At 34.9% G+C, this 14238-nt stretch overlaps 2 long non-coding RNA genes across 4 annotated transcripts in view; both read left to right on the top strand.

The window, feature by feature from the left end:
- LOC144007057 (uncharacterized) overlaps window positions 1-14238 on the top strand; it is an 86597-nt gene that overhangs the window by 3546 nt on the left and 68813 nt on the right. Inside the window, exon 7 of one of the 3 annotated variants that reach the window (XR_013280050.1) lies at window positions 4819-5060. The exons of the other annotated variants lie outside the window; for them this stretch is intronic. This is a non-coding gene — a long non-coding RNA (uncharacterized LOC144007057). Of the gene's footprint in view, window positions 1-4818; window positions 5061-14238 lie in introns of those variants that run through there. 3 annotated transcript variants of the gene reach the window in all.
- On the top strand, window positions 5634-8639 carry LOC144007058 (uncharacterized). Its single transcript, XR_013280052.1, has 3 exons — window positions 5634-5890; window positions 6744-7020; window positions 8367-8639. It is a non-coding gene; the product is annotated as an uncharacterized LOC144007058 (long non-coding RNA).

The following is a 14238-nucleotide window of genomic DNA, read 5'->3' on the forward strand; positions in this document are numbered from 1 at the left end:
TTCTCCGAGTCTGAACATCTTGCATATTTCTTGCTCAGAATTTGACCTATTTTGCATTTCATTTTTTTTTGTGGTTTCTCCGTGTCTGAATACGCTGCATATTTACTGCTCGGAATCTGAACTATTTTGTGTTTCATTTTTTTGTGCTCTGTGGTTTCTCTGAGTCTGAATACCTTGCATATTTTTTTGCTCAGAATTTGAACCATTTTGATTATTTTTTTTTCTTTGTGGTTTCTCCGAGTCTGAATACCCTGCATATTTGTTGCTCAGAATTTGAACTATTTTGCAAAAAATGTTTGTTTTTTATACTCTGTGGTTTCTCTGAGTTTGAATACCTTGCATATTTGTTGCCCAGAATGTGAACTATTTCGAACTAAATTTTTTTGTGCTCTGTGGTTTCTCTGAGTCTGCATGCCTTGCACATTTATTGTTCAGAATTTGAACTATTTTGCATTTCATTTTTTGGTGCTCTGTGGTTTCTCCGAGTCTGAACATCTTGCATATTTCTTGCTCAGAATTTGACCTATTTTGCATTTCATTTTTTTTTGTGGTTTCTCTGAGTCTGAATACCTTGCATATTTATTGCTCAGAATTTGAACTATTTTGCATTTCATTTTTTTTTGTGGTTTCTCTGAGTCTGAATACCTTGCATATTTACTGCTCGGAATCTGAACTATTTTGTGTTTCATTTTTTTGTGCTCTGTGTCTGAATACCCTGCATATTTGTTGCTCAGAATTTGAACTATTTTGCAAAAAATGTTTGTTTTTTATGCTGTGTGGTTTCTCTGAGTTTGAATACCTTGCATATTTGTTGCTCAGAATTTGGATTATTTTGCTTTTTTTTGTGTGTGTGCTTTGTGCTCCAAGTGGCTTCTATGAGTCTGAATACCTTGCACATTTATTGCTCAGAATTTGAACTATTTTGCATTTCATTTTTTGGTGCTCTGTGGTTTCTCCGAGTCTGAACATCTTGCATATTTCTTGCTCAGAATTTGACCTATTTTGCATTTCATTTTTTTTTGTGGTTTCTCCGTGTCTGAATACGCTGCATATTTACTGCTCGGAATCTGAACTATTTTGTGTTTCATTTTTTTGTGCTCTGTGGTTTCTCTGAGTCTGAATACCTTGCATATTTTTTTGCTCAGAATTTGAACCATTTTGATTATTTTTTTTTCTTTGTGGTTTCTCCGAGTCTGAATACCCTGCATATTTGTTGCTCAGAATTTGAACTATTTTGCAAAAAATGTTTGTTTTTTATGCTCTGTGGTTTCTCTGAGTTTGAATACCTTGCATATTTGTTGCCCAGAATGTGAACTATTTCGAACTAAATTTTTTTGTGCTCTGTGGTTTCTCTGAGTCTGCATGCCTTGCACATTTATTGTTCAGAATTTGAACTATTTTGCATTTCATTTTTTGGTGCTCTGTGGTTTCTCCGAGTCTGAACATCTTGCATATTTCTTGCTCAGAATTTGACCTATTTTGCATTTCATTTTTTTTGTGGTTTCTCTGAGTCTGAATACCTTGCATATTTATTGCTCGGAATCTGAACTATTTTGTGTTTCATTTTTTTGTGCTCTGTGGTTTCTCTGAGTCTGAATACCTTGCATATTTTTTTGCTCAGAATTTGAACCATTTTGATTATTTTTTTTTCTTTGTGGTTTCTCCGAGTCTGAATACCCTGCATATTTGTTGCTCAGAATTTGAACTATTTTGCAAAAAATGTTTGTTTTTTATACTCTGTGGTTTCTCTGAGTTTGAATACCTTGCATATTTGTTGCCCAGAATGTGAACTATTTCGAACTAAATTTTTTTGTGCTCTGTGGTTTCTCTGAGTCTGCATGCCTTGCACATTTATTGTTCAGAATTTGAACTATTTTGCATTTCATTTTTTGGTGCTCTGTGGTTTCTCCGAGTCTGAACATCTTGCATATTTCTTGCTCAGAATTTGACCTATTTTGCATTTCATTTTTTTTTGTGGTTTCTCTGAGTCTGAATACCTTGCATATTTATTGCTCAGAATTTGAACTATTTTGCATTTCATTTTTTTTTGTGGTTTCTCTGAGTCTGAATACCTTGCATATTTACTGCTCGGAATCTGAACTATTTTGTGTTTCATTTTTTTGTGCTCTGTGTCTGAATACCCTGCATATTTGTTGCTCAGAATTTGAACTATTTTGCAAAAAATGTTTGTTTTTTATGCTGTGTGGTTTCTCTGAGTTTGAATACCTTGCATATTTGTTGCTCAGAATTTGGATTATTTTGCTTTTTTTTGTGTGTGTGCTTTGTGCTCCAAGTGGCTTCTATGAGTCTGAATACCTTGCACATTTATTGCTCAGAATTTGAACTATTTTGCATTTCATTTTTTGGTGCTCTGTGGTTTCTCCGAGTCTGAACATCTTGCATATTTCTTGCTCAGAATTTGACCTATTTTGCATTTCATTTTTTTTTGTGGTTTCTCCGTGTCTGAATACGCTGCATATTTACTGCTCGGAATCTGAACTATTTTGTGTTTCATTTTTTTGTGCTCTGTGGTTTCTCTGAGTCTGAATACCTTGCATATTTTTTTGCTCAGAATTTGAACCATTTTGATTATTTTTTTTTCTTTGTGGTTTCTCCGAGTCTGAATACCCTGCATATTTGTTGCTCAGAATTTGAACTATTTTGCAAAAAATGTTTGTTTTTTATGCTCTGTGGTTTCTCTGAGTTTGAATACCTTGCATATTTGTTGCCCAGAATGTGAACTATTTCGAACTAAATTTTTTTGTGCTCTGTGGTTTCTCTGAGTCTGCATGCCTTGCACATCTATTGTTCAGAATTTGAACTATTTTGCATTTCATTTTTTGGTGCTCTGTGGTTTCTCCGAGTCTGAACATCTTGCATATTTCTTGCTCAGAATTTGACCTATTTTGCATTTCATTTTTTTTGTGGTTTCTCTGAGTCTGAATACCTTGCATATTTATTGCTCAGAATTTGAACTATTTTGCATTTCATTTTTTTTTGTGGTTTCTCTGAGTCTGAATACCTTGCATATTTACTGCTCGGAATCTGAACTATTTTGTGTTTCATTTTTTTGTGCTCTGTGTCTGAATACCCTGCATATTTGTTGCTCAGAATTTGAACTATTTTGCAAAAAATGTTTGTTTTTTATGCTGTGTGGTTTCTCTGAGTTTGAATACCTTGCATATTTGTTGCTCAGAATTTGGATTATTTTGCTTTTTTTTGTGTGTGTGCTTTGTGCTCCAAGTGGCTTCTATGAGTCTGAATACCTTGCATATTTATTGCTCAGAATTTGAACTATTTTGCATTTCATTTTTTTTTGTGGTTTCTCTGAGTCTGAATACCTTGCATATTTACTGCTCGGAATCTGAACTATTTTGTGTTTCATTTTTTTGTGCTCTGTGTCTGAATACCCTGCATATTTGTTGCTCAGAATTTGAACTATTTTGCAAAAAATGTTTGTTTTTTATGCTGTGTGGTTTCTCTGAGTTTGAATACCTTGCATATTTGTTGCTCAGAATTTGGATTATTTTGCTTTTTTTTGTGTGTGTGCTTTGTGCTCCAAGTGGCTTCTATGAGTCTGAATACCTTGCATATTTCTTGCTGAGAATTTGACCTATTTTGCATTTCATTTTTTTGGGTGCTCTGTGGTTTCTCTGAGTCAGAATACCTTGCATATTTCTTGTTCAGAATTTGAACCATTTTGCATTTTATTTTTTGTGCTTTTTGTGCTCTGTGGTTTCTCTGAGTCTGAATACCTTGCATATTTGTTGCTCAGTTTGAACTATTTTGCAAAAAATGTTTGTTTTATGCTCTGTGGTTTCTCTGAGTCTGAATACCTTGCATATTTTTTGCTCAGAATTTGGATTATGTTTTTTTTGTGTGTGTGCTTTGTGATCCAAGTGGCTTCTATGAGTCTGAATATCCTGCATATTTCTTGCTAAGAATTTGAACTATTTTGATTTTATTTATTTTTTTTGGTGATTTGTGCTCTCAGTGGTTTCTCTGAGTTTGAATAGCTTGCACATTTCTTGCTCAGAATTTGAACTATTTTGCATTTTATTTTTTGGTCACTCTTCCAAGTGGTTTCTCTGAGTCTGAATACACTGCATATTTCTTGCTCAGAATTTGACCTATTTTGCATTCCATTTTTTTTGTGCTCTGTGGTTTCTCTGAGTCTGAATACCTTGCATATTTATTGCTCAGAATTTGGATTATTTTGTTTTTTTTTTTGGTTCTTTGTGCCCTCAGTGGTTTCTCTGAGTTTGGAAAGCTTGCATATTTATTGCTCAGAATTTGAACTATTTTGCATTTCATTTTCTGGTGCTCTGTGGTTTCTCCGAATCTGAATATCTTGCATATTTGCTGCTCAGAATCTGAACTATTTTGTATTTCATTTTTTTGTGCTCTGTGGTTTCTCTGAGTCTGCATACCTTGCATATTTGTTGCTCAGAATTTGAACTATTTTGCAAAAAATGTTTGTTTTTTATGCTCTGTGGTTTCTCTGAGTCAGAATACCTTGCATATTTCTAGTTCAGAATTTTAACCATTTTGCATTTTATTTTTTGTGCTTTTTGTGCTCTGTGGTTTCTCTGAGTCTGAATACCTTGCATATTTTTTGCTCAGAATTTGGATTGTTTTTTTTTGTGTGTGTGCTTTGTGCTCCAAGTGGCTTCTATGAGTCTGAATATCCTGCATATTTCTTGCTAAGAATTTGACCTATTTTGCATTCCATTTTTTTTGGTGCTCAGTGGTTTCTCTGAGTCTGAATACCTTGCATATTTATTGCTCAGAATCTGAACTATTTTTTGTGCCTAGCAGAGCCAATCAATTGCTGGGTGGCAGCCCAGCAGGACGTCTTCAATGTTGAGAGATACAAGATTGGAACACATCACATGGCTTGATTCCTTCCACATTGGAGCCCTCTTTCAACCATTTAATGGATGAGGATCGGGAAGGTGATGATGTTCAACCTGTTGATATCAGCATCAAGGCAACACAAGTTCATCTTCCAGCTTTGCCGACACGTGGCAGCATGTGGATGAGATGTTGGGACCATGCGAGATCGGATCCAGAGAACTGAGGACAACACTGGCAAGTAAGTAAGATGTCTGTTGAGAATTGCTTGCACACTGTGGTAAATTGCAGAAAGGGCATCTGGAATAACAGTTTTTCTGCAATTGCGAATTTGAACTATTTTGCATTTTATTTTTTGTGCTCTGTGGTTTCTCTGAGTCTGAATACCCTGCATATTTGCTGCTCAAAATTTGAAATACTTTGCATTTCATTTTTTTTGTGGTTTCTCTGAGTCTGAATAGCGTGCATATTTATTGCTCAGAATTTGAACTATTTTGCATTCCATTTTTTTTTTGTGTTCTGTGGTTTCTCTGAGTCTGAACATCTTGCATATCTGTTGCTCAGAATTTGAACTATTTTGCAAAAAATGTTTGTGTTTTATGCTCTGTGGTTTCTCTGAGTTTGAATACCTTGCATATTTCTTGCTCAGAATTTGACCTATTTTGCATTCCATTTTTTTTGGTGCTCAGTGGTTTCTCTGAGTCTGAATACCTTGCATATTTATTGCTCAGAATCTGAACTATTTTTTGTGACTAGCAGAGCCAATCAATTGCTGGGCGGCAGCCCAGCAGGACGTCTTCAATGTTGAGAGATACAAGATTGGAACACATCACATGGCTTGATTCCTTCCTCATTGGAGCCCTCTTTCAACCATTTAATGGATGAGGATCGGGGAGGCGATGATGTTCAACCTGTTGATATCGGCATCAAGGCAACACAAGTTCATCTTCCAGCTTTGCCGACACGTGGCAGCATGTGGATGAGATGTTGGGACCATGCGAGATCGGATCCAGAGAACTGAGGACAACACTGGCAAGTAAGTAAGATGTCTGTTGAGAATTGCTTGCACACTGTGGTAAATTGCAGAAAGGGCATCTGGAATAACAGTTTTTCTGCAATTGCGAATTTGAACTATTTTGCATTTTATTTTTTGTGCTTTTTGTGCTCTGTGGCTTCTCTGAGTCTGAATACCCTGCATATTTGTTGCTCAGAATTTGAAATACTTTGCATTTCATTTTTTTTGTGGTTTCTCTGAGTCTGAATAGCTTACATATTTATTGCTCAGAATTTGACCTATTTTGCATTCCATTTTATTTTGTGCTCTGTGGTTTCTCTGAGTCTGAACATCTTGCATATCTGTTGCTCAGAATTTGAACTATTTTGCAAAAAATGTTTGTGTTTTATGCTCTGTGGTTTCTCTGAGTTTGAATACCTTGCATATTTCTTGCTCAGAATTTGAACTATTTTGCATTTCATTTTTTGGTGCTCTGTGGTTTCTCCGAATCTGAACATCTTGCATATTTGTTGCTCAGAATTTGACCTATTTTGCATTCCATTTTTTTTGTGCTCTGTGGTTTCTCTGAGTCTGAATACCTTGCATATTTCTTGCTCAGAATTTGGATTATTTTGTTTTTTTTTTGGTTCTTTGTGCCCTCAGTGGTTTCTCTGAGTTTGAATACCTTGCATATTTCTTGCTCAGAATTTGAACTATTTTGCATTTCATTTTTTGGTGCTCTGTGGTTTCTCCGAATCTGAATATCTTGCATATTTGTTGCTCAGAATTTGACCTATTTTGCATTCCATTTTTTTTGGTGCTCAGTGGTTTCTCTGAGTCTGAATACCTTGCATATTTATTGCTCAGAATCTGAACTATTTTTTGTGCCTAGCAGAGCCAATCAATTGCTGGGTGGCAGCCCAGCAGGACGTCTTCAATGTTGAGAGATACAAGATTGGAACACATCACATGGCTTGATTCCTTCCTCATTGGAGCCCTCTTTCAACCATTTAATGGATGAGGATCGGGGAGGCGATGATGTTCAACCTGTTGATATCGGCATCAAGGCAACACAAGTTCATCTTCCAGCTTTGCCGACACGTGGCAGCATGTGGATGAGATGTTGGCACCATGTGAGATTGGCTCCAGAGAACTGAGGACAACACTGGCAAGTAAGTAAGATGTCTGTTGAGAATTGCTTGCACACTGTGGTAAATTGCAGAAAGGGCATCTGGAATAACAGTTTTTCTGTAATTGCGAATTTGAACTATTTTGCATTTTATTTTTTGTGCTTTTTGTGCTCTGTGGTTTCTCTGAGTCTGAATACCTTGCATATTTGTTGCTCAGAATTTGAAATACTTTGCATTTCATTTTTTTTGTGGTTTCTCCGAGTCTGAATACGCTGCATACGCATTGCTCAGAATTTGAACTATTTTGCATTTCATTTTTTTTGGTGCTCTGTGGTTTCTCTGAGTCTGAATACCTTGCACATTTACTGCTCAGAATTTGAACTATTTTGCAAAAAATGGTTTTGTTTTATGCTCTGTGGTTTATCTGAGCTTGAATAACTTGCATCTTTTTTGCTCAGAATGTGACCTATTTTGCATTCCATTTTTTTTGTGCTATGTGGTTTCTCTGAGTCTGAATACCTAGCATCTTTTTTGCTCAGAATTTGACCTATTTTGCATCTCATTTTTTTTGTGGTTTCTCCGAGTCTGAATACGCTGCATATGTATTGCTCAGAATTTGAACCATTTTGCATTTCATTTTTTTGTGCTCTAAGTGGTTTCTTGGAGTCTGAATACCTTGCATATTTCTTGTTCAGAATTCGAACCATTTTGCATTTTATTTTTTGTGCTCTGTGTTTTCTCTGAGTTTGAATAGCTTGCATATTTATTGCTCAGAATTTGGATTATTTTGTTTTTTTTTTGGTTCTTTGTGCCCTCAGTGGTTTCTCTGAGTTTGGAAAGCTTGCATATTTATTGCTCAGAATTTGAACTATTTTGCATTTCATTTTTTGGTGCTCTGTGGTTTCTCCGAATCTGAATATCTTGCATATTTGCTGCTCAGAATCTGAACTATTTTGTATTTCATTTTTTTGTGCTCTGTGGTTTCTCTGAGTCTGCATACCTTGCATATTTGTTGCTCAGAATTTGAACTATTTTGCAAAAAATGTTTGTTTTTTATGCTCTGTGGTTTCTCTGAGTCAGAATACCTTGCATATTTCTAGTTCAGAATTTTAACCATTTTGCATTTTATTTTTTGTGCTTTTTGTGCTCTGTGGTTTCTCTGAGTCTGAATACCTTGCATATTTTTTGCTCAGAATTTGGATTGTTTTTTTTTGTGTGTGTGCTTTGTGCTCCAAGTGGCTTCTATGAGTTTGAATACCTTGCATATTTCTTGCTCAGAATTTGACCTATTTTGCATTCAATTTTTTTTGGTGCTCAGTGGTTTCTCTGAGTCTGAATACCTTGCATATTTATTGCTCAGAATCTGAACTATTTTTTGTGCCTAGCAGAGCCAATCAATTGCTGGGTGGCAGCCCAGCAGGACGTCTTCAATGTTGAGAGATACAAGATTGGAACACATCACATGGCTTGATTCCTTCCTCATTGGAGCCCTCTTTCAACCATTTAATGGATGAGGATCGGGGAGGCGATGATGTTCAACCTGTTGATATCGGCATCAAGGCAACACAAGTTCATCTTCCAGCTTTGCCGACACGTGGCAGCATGTGGATGAGATGTTGGGACCATGCGAGATCGGCTCCAGAGAACTGAGGACAACACTGGCAAGTAAGTAAGATGTCTGTTGAGAATTGCTTGCACACTGTGGTAAATTGCAGAAAGGGCATCTGGAATAACAGTTTTTCTGTAATTGTGAACTTGAACTTTTTTGTATTTTTTTTTTTTGTGGTCAGTCTTCTAAGTGGTTTCTCTGAGTCTGAATACCTTGCATATTTCTTGTTCAGAATTTGAACCATTTTTTGCATTTTATTTTTTGTGCTTTTTGTGCTCTGTGGTTTCTCTGAGTCTGAATACCCTGCATATTTGTTGCTCAGAATTTGAACTATTTTGCAAAAAATGTTTGTGTTTTATGCTCTGTGGTTTCTCTGAGTTTGAATACCTTGCATATTTTTTGCTCAGAATTTGGATTATTTTGTTTTTTTTTGGTTCTTTGTGCCCTCAGTGGTTTCTCTGAGTTTGAATAGCTTGCATATTTATTGCTCAGAATTTGAACTATTTTGCATTTCATTTTTTTGTGGTTTCTCCGAGTCTGAATAACTTGCACATTTATTGCTCAGAATTTGAACTATTTTGAATGTGTGTTTTTTTTGTGGTTTCTCTGAGTCTGAATACCTTGCATATTTCTTGCTCAGAATTTGGAACATTTTGTTTTTTTGTGTGTGTGTGTGCTTTGTGCTCCAAGTTGCTTCTATGAGTCTGAATACCTTGCATATTTCTTGCTAAGAATTAGAATTACTTTGATTTTTTTTTTTTTTTTTGATGCTTTGTGCTCTCAGTGGCTTCTCTGAGTTTGAATAGCTTGCATATTTCTTGCTCAGAATTCGAACTATTTCGCATTTCATTTTTTTGTGGTTTCTCTGAGTCTGAATACCCTGCATATTTGTTGCTCAGAATTTGACCTATTTTGCATTTCATTTTTTTTGTGCTCTGTGGTTTCTCAGAGTCTGAATACCTTGCATATTCATTGCTCAGAATCTGAGCTATTTTTTCTGCCTAGCAAAGCCAATCAATTGCTGGGTGGCAGCCCAGCAGGACGTCTTCAATGTTGAGAGATACAAGATTGGAAAACATCACATGGCTTGATTCCTTCCACATTGGAGCCCTCTTTCAACCATTTAATGGATGAGGATCGGGAAGGCGATGATGTTCAACCTGTTGATATCGGCATCAAGGCAACACAAGTTCATCTTCCAGCTTTGCCGACACGTGGCAGCATGTGGATGAGATGTTGGGACCATGCGAGATTGGCTCCAGAGAACTGAGGACAACACTGGCAAGTAAGTAAGATGTCTGTTGAGAATTGCTTGCACACTGTGGTAAATTGCAGAAAGGGCAGCTGGAATAATAGTTTTTCTGTAATTGTGAATTTGAACTATTTTGCATTTCATTTTTTTGTGCTCTGTGGTTTCTCTGAGTCAGAATGTTGCTCAGAATTTGAAGTATTTTGCATTTCATTTTTTTGTGGTTTCTCTGAGTCTGAATACCTTGCACATTTGTTGTTCAGAATTTGAACTATTTTGCATTTCATTTTTTTTGTGGTTTCTCTGAGTCTGAATACCCTGCATATTTGTTGCTCAGAATTTGAACTATTTTGCATTTCATTTTTTTGTGGTTTCTCTGAGTCTGAATACCCTGCATATTTGTTGCTCAGAATTTGAACTATTTTGTATTTTATTTTTTTGCGCTCTAAGTGGTTTCTCTGAGTCTGAATACACTGCATATTTATTGCTCAGAATTTGAAGTATTTTGCGGTTTCTCTGAGTCTGAATACCCTGCATATTTGTTTTTCAGAATTTGAACTCTTTTGCATTTCATTTTTTTTGTGCTTTGTGGTTTCTCTGAGTCTGAATACCTTGCACATTTGTTGTTCAGAATTTGAACTATTTTGCATTTCATTTTTTTTGTGGTTTCTCTGAGTCTGAATACCCTGCATATTTGTTGCTCAGAATTTGAACTATTTTGCATTTCATTTTTTTGTGGTTTCTCTGAGTCTGAATACCCTGCATATTTGTTGCTCAGAATTTGAACTATTTTGTATTTTATTTTTTTGCGCTCTAAGTGGTTTCTCTGAGTCTGAATACACTGCATATTTATTGCTCAGAATTTGAAGTATTTTGCGGTTTCTCTGAGTCTGAATACCCTGCATATTTGTTTTTCAGAATTTGAACTCTTTTGCATTTCATTTTTTTTGTGCTTTGTGGTTTCTCTGAGTCTGAATACCTTGCATATTTGTTGCTCAGAATTTGAACTATTTTGCATTTCATTTTTTTGTGGTTTCTCTGAGTTTGAATACCTTGCATATTTATTGCTCAGAATTTGAACTATTTTGCATTTCATTTTTTTGTGGTTTCTCTGAGTCTGAATACCCTGCATATTTGTTGCTCAGAATTCGAACTATTTTGCATTTCATTTTTTTGTGGTTTCTCTGAGTCTGAATACCTTGCATATTTCTTGCTCAGAATTTGAACTATTTTGCATTTCATTTTTTTGTGGTTTCTCTGAGTCTGAATACCCTGCATATTTGTTGCTCAGAATTTGAACTCTTTTGCATTTCATTTTTTTTATGCTTTGTGGTTTCTCTGAGTCCGAATACCTTGCATATTTGTTGCTCAGAATTTGAACTATTTTGCATTTCATTTTTTTGTGGTTTCTCTGAGTTTGAATACCTTGCATATTTATTGCTCAGAATTTGAACTCTTTTGCATTGCATTTTTTTGTGGTTTCTCTGAGTCTGAATACCTTGCATATTTGTTGCTCAGAATTTGAACTATTTTGCATTTCATTTTTTTGTGGTTTCTCTGAATTCCCTGCATATTTCTTGCTCAGAATTTGAACTATTTTGCATTTCATTTTTTGGTGGTTTCTCTGAATACCTTGCATATTTGTTGCTCAGAATTTGAACTCTTTTGCATTTCATTTTTTGGTGGTTTCTCTGAGTCTGAATACCCTGCATATTTGTTGGTCAGAATTTGAACTATTTTGCATTTTATTTCATTGAGGTTTCTCTGAGTCTGAAAAGCCAGCATATTTATTGCTCTGAATTTGAAGTATTTTGCATTTCATTTTTTTGTGGTTTCTCTGAGTCTGAATACCTTGCATATTTATTGCTCAGAATTTGAACTATTTTGCATTTCATTTTTTTGTGGTTTCTCTGAGTCTGAATACATTGTATATTTATTGCTCAGAATTTGAAGTATTTTGCATTTCTTTTTTTTTTGTGGTTTCTCTGAATACCCTGCATATTTGTTGCTCAGAATTTGAACTATTTTGCATTTTATTTCATTGAGGTTTCTCTGAGTCTGAATACCCAGCATATTTATTGCTCAGAATTTGAAGTATTTTGCATTTCATTTTTTGTGGTTTCTCTGAGTCTGAATACACTGCATATTTATTGCTCAGAATTTGAACTATTTTGCATTTCATCTTTTGGTCATTCTTCCAAGTGGTTTCTCTGAGTCTGAATACCTTGCATATTTATTGCTCAGAATTTGAACTATTTTGCATTTCATTTTTTTGTGGGTTTCTCTGAGTCTGAATACCTTGCATATTTATTGCTCAGAATTTGAATTATTTTGCATTTCATCTTTTTGTGCTCTGTGGTTTCTCTGAGTCTGAATACCCTGCATATTTGTTGCTCAGAATTTGAACTATTTTGCATTTCATTTTTTGGTCATTCTTCCAAGTGGTTTCTCTGAGTCTGAATACCTTGTGTATTTCTTGCTCAGAATTTGAACTATTTTGTATTTTATTTTTTGGTGCTCTAAGTGGTTTCTCTGAGTCTGAATACCATGCATATTTATTGCTCAGAATTTGAATTATTTTGCATTTCATTTTTTGGTCATTCTTCCAAGTGGTTTCTCTGAGTCTGAATACACTGCATATTTGTTGCTCAGAATTTGAACTATTTTGCATTTCATTTTTTTTGTGGTTTCTCTGAGTTTGAATACCCTGCATATTTCTTGCTCAGAATTCGAATTATTTTGTATTTCATTTTTTGGTCATTCTTCCAAGTGGTTTCTCTGAGTCTGAATACACTGCATATTTGTTGCTCAGAATTTGAACTATTTTGCATTTCATTTTTTGGTGGTTTCTCTGAGTCTGAATACCTTGCATATTTCTTGCTCAGAGTTTGAACTATTTTGCATTTCATTTTTTTTGTGGTTTCTCTGAGTCTGAATACCCTGCATATTTATTGCTCAGAATTTGAACTATTTCGTATTTCATTTTTTGGTCATTCTTCCAAGTGGTTTCTCTGAGTCTGAATACCCTGCATATTTGTTGCTCAGAATTTGAACTATTTTGCATTTCATTTTTTTTGTGGTTTCTCTGAGTCTGAATACCCTGCATATTTATTGCTCAGAATTTGAACTATTTTGTATTTCATTTTTTGGTCATTCTTCCAAGTGGTTTCTCTGAGTCTGAATACCCTGCATATTTTTTGCTCAGAATTTGAACTATTTTGCATTTCATTTTTTTGTGGTTTCTCTGAGTTTGAATACCTTGCATATTTATTGCTCAGAATTTGAACTATTTTGCATTTCATTTTTTTGTGGTTTCTCTGAGTCTGAATACCTTGCATATTTTTTGCTCAGAATTTGAACTATTTTGCATTTCATTTTTTTGTGGTTTCTCTGAGTCGGAATACCTTGTATATTTCTTGCTCAGGATTTGAACTATTTTGCATTTCATTTTTTGGTCATTCTTCCAAGTGGTTTCTCTGAGTCTGAATACCTTGCGTATTTCTTGCTCAGAATTTGAACTATTTTGCATTTCATTTTTTTGTGGTTTCTCTGAGTCTGAATACCTTGCATATTTATTGCTCAGAATTTGAACTATTTTGCATTTCATTTTTTTGTGGTTTCTCTGAGTCTGAATACACTGCATATTTGTTGCTCAGAATTTGAACTATTTTGCATTTCATTTTTTGGTGGTTTCTCTGAGTCTGAATACCTTGCATATTTCTTGCTCAGAATTTGAACTATTTTGCATTTCATTTTTTTTGTGGTTTCTCTGAGTCTGAATACCCTGCATATTTATTGCTCAGAATTTGAAGTATTTTGCATTTCATTTTTTTGTGGTTTCTCTGAGTCCGAATACATTGCATATTTATTGCTCAGAATTTGAACTATTTCGCATTTCATTTTTTTGTGGTTTCTCTGAGTCTGAATACCCTGCATATTTGTTGCTCACAATTTGAACTATTTTGCATTTCATTTTTGGTGGTTTCTCTGAGTCTGAATACCCTGCATATTTGTTGCTCAGAATTTGAACTATTTTGCATTTCATTTTTTTGTGGTTTTTCTGAATACCTTGCATATTTCTTGCTCAGAATTTGAACTATTTTGCATTTCATTTTTTTTGTGGTTTCTCTGAGTCTGAATACCCCGCATATTTTTTGCTCAGAATTTGAACTATTTTGCATTTCATTTTTTGGTGGTTTCTCTGAGTCTGAATACCCTGCATATTTCTTGCTCAGAATTTGAACTATTTTGCATTTCATTTTTTTGTGGTTTCTCTGAATACCTTGCATATTTGTTGCTCAGAATTTGAACTATTTTGCATTTCATTTTTTTGTGGTTTTTCTGAGTCTGAATACATTGCATATTTATTGCTCAGAATTTGAAGTATTTTGCATTTCTTTTT

Source organism: Festucalex cinctus, chromosome 19, assembly GCF_051991245.1.
Source record: "Festucalex cinctus isolate MCC-2025b chromosome 19, RoL_Fcin_1.0, whole genome shotgun sequence".
NCBI classification, from domain to species: Eukaryota; Metazoa; Chordata; class Actinopteri; order Syngnathiformes; family Syngnathidae; genus Festucalex; species Festucalex cinctus.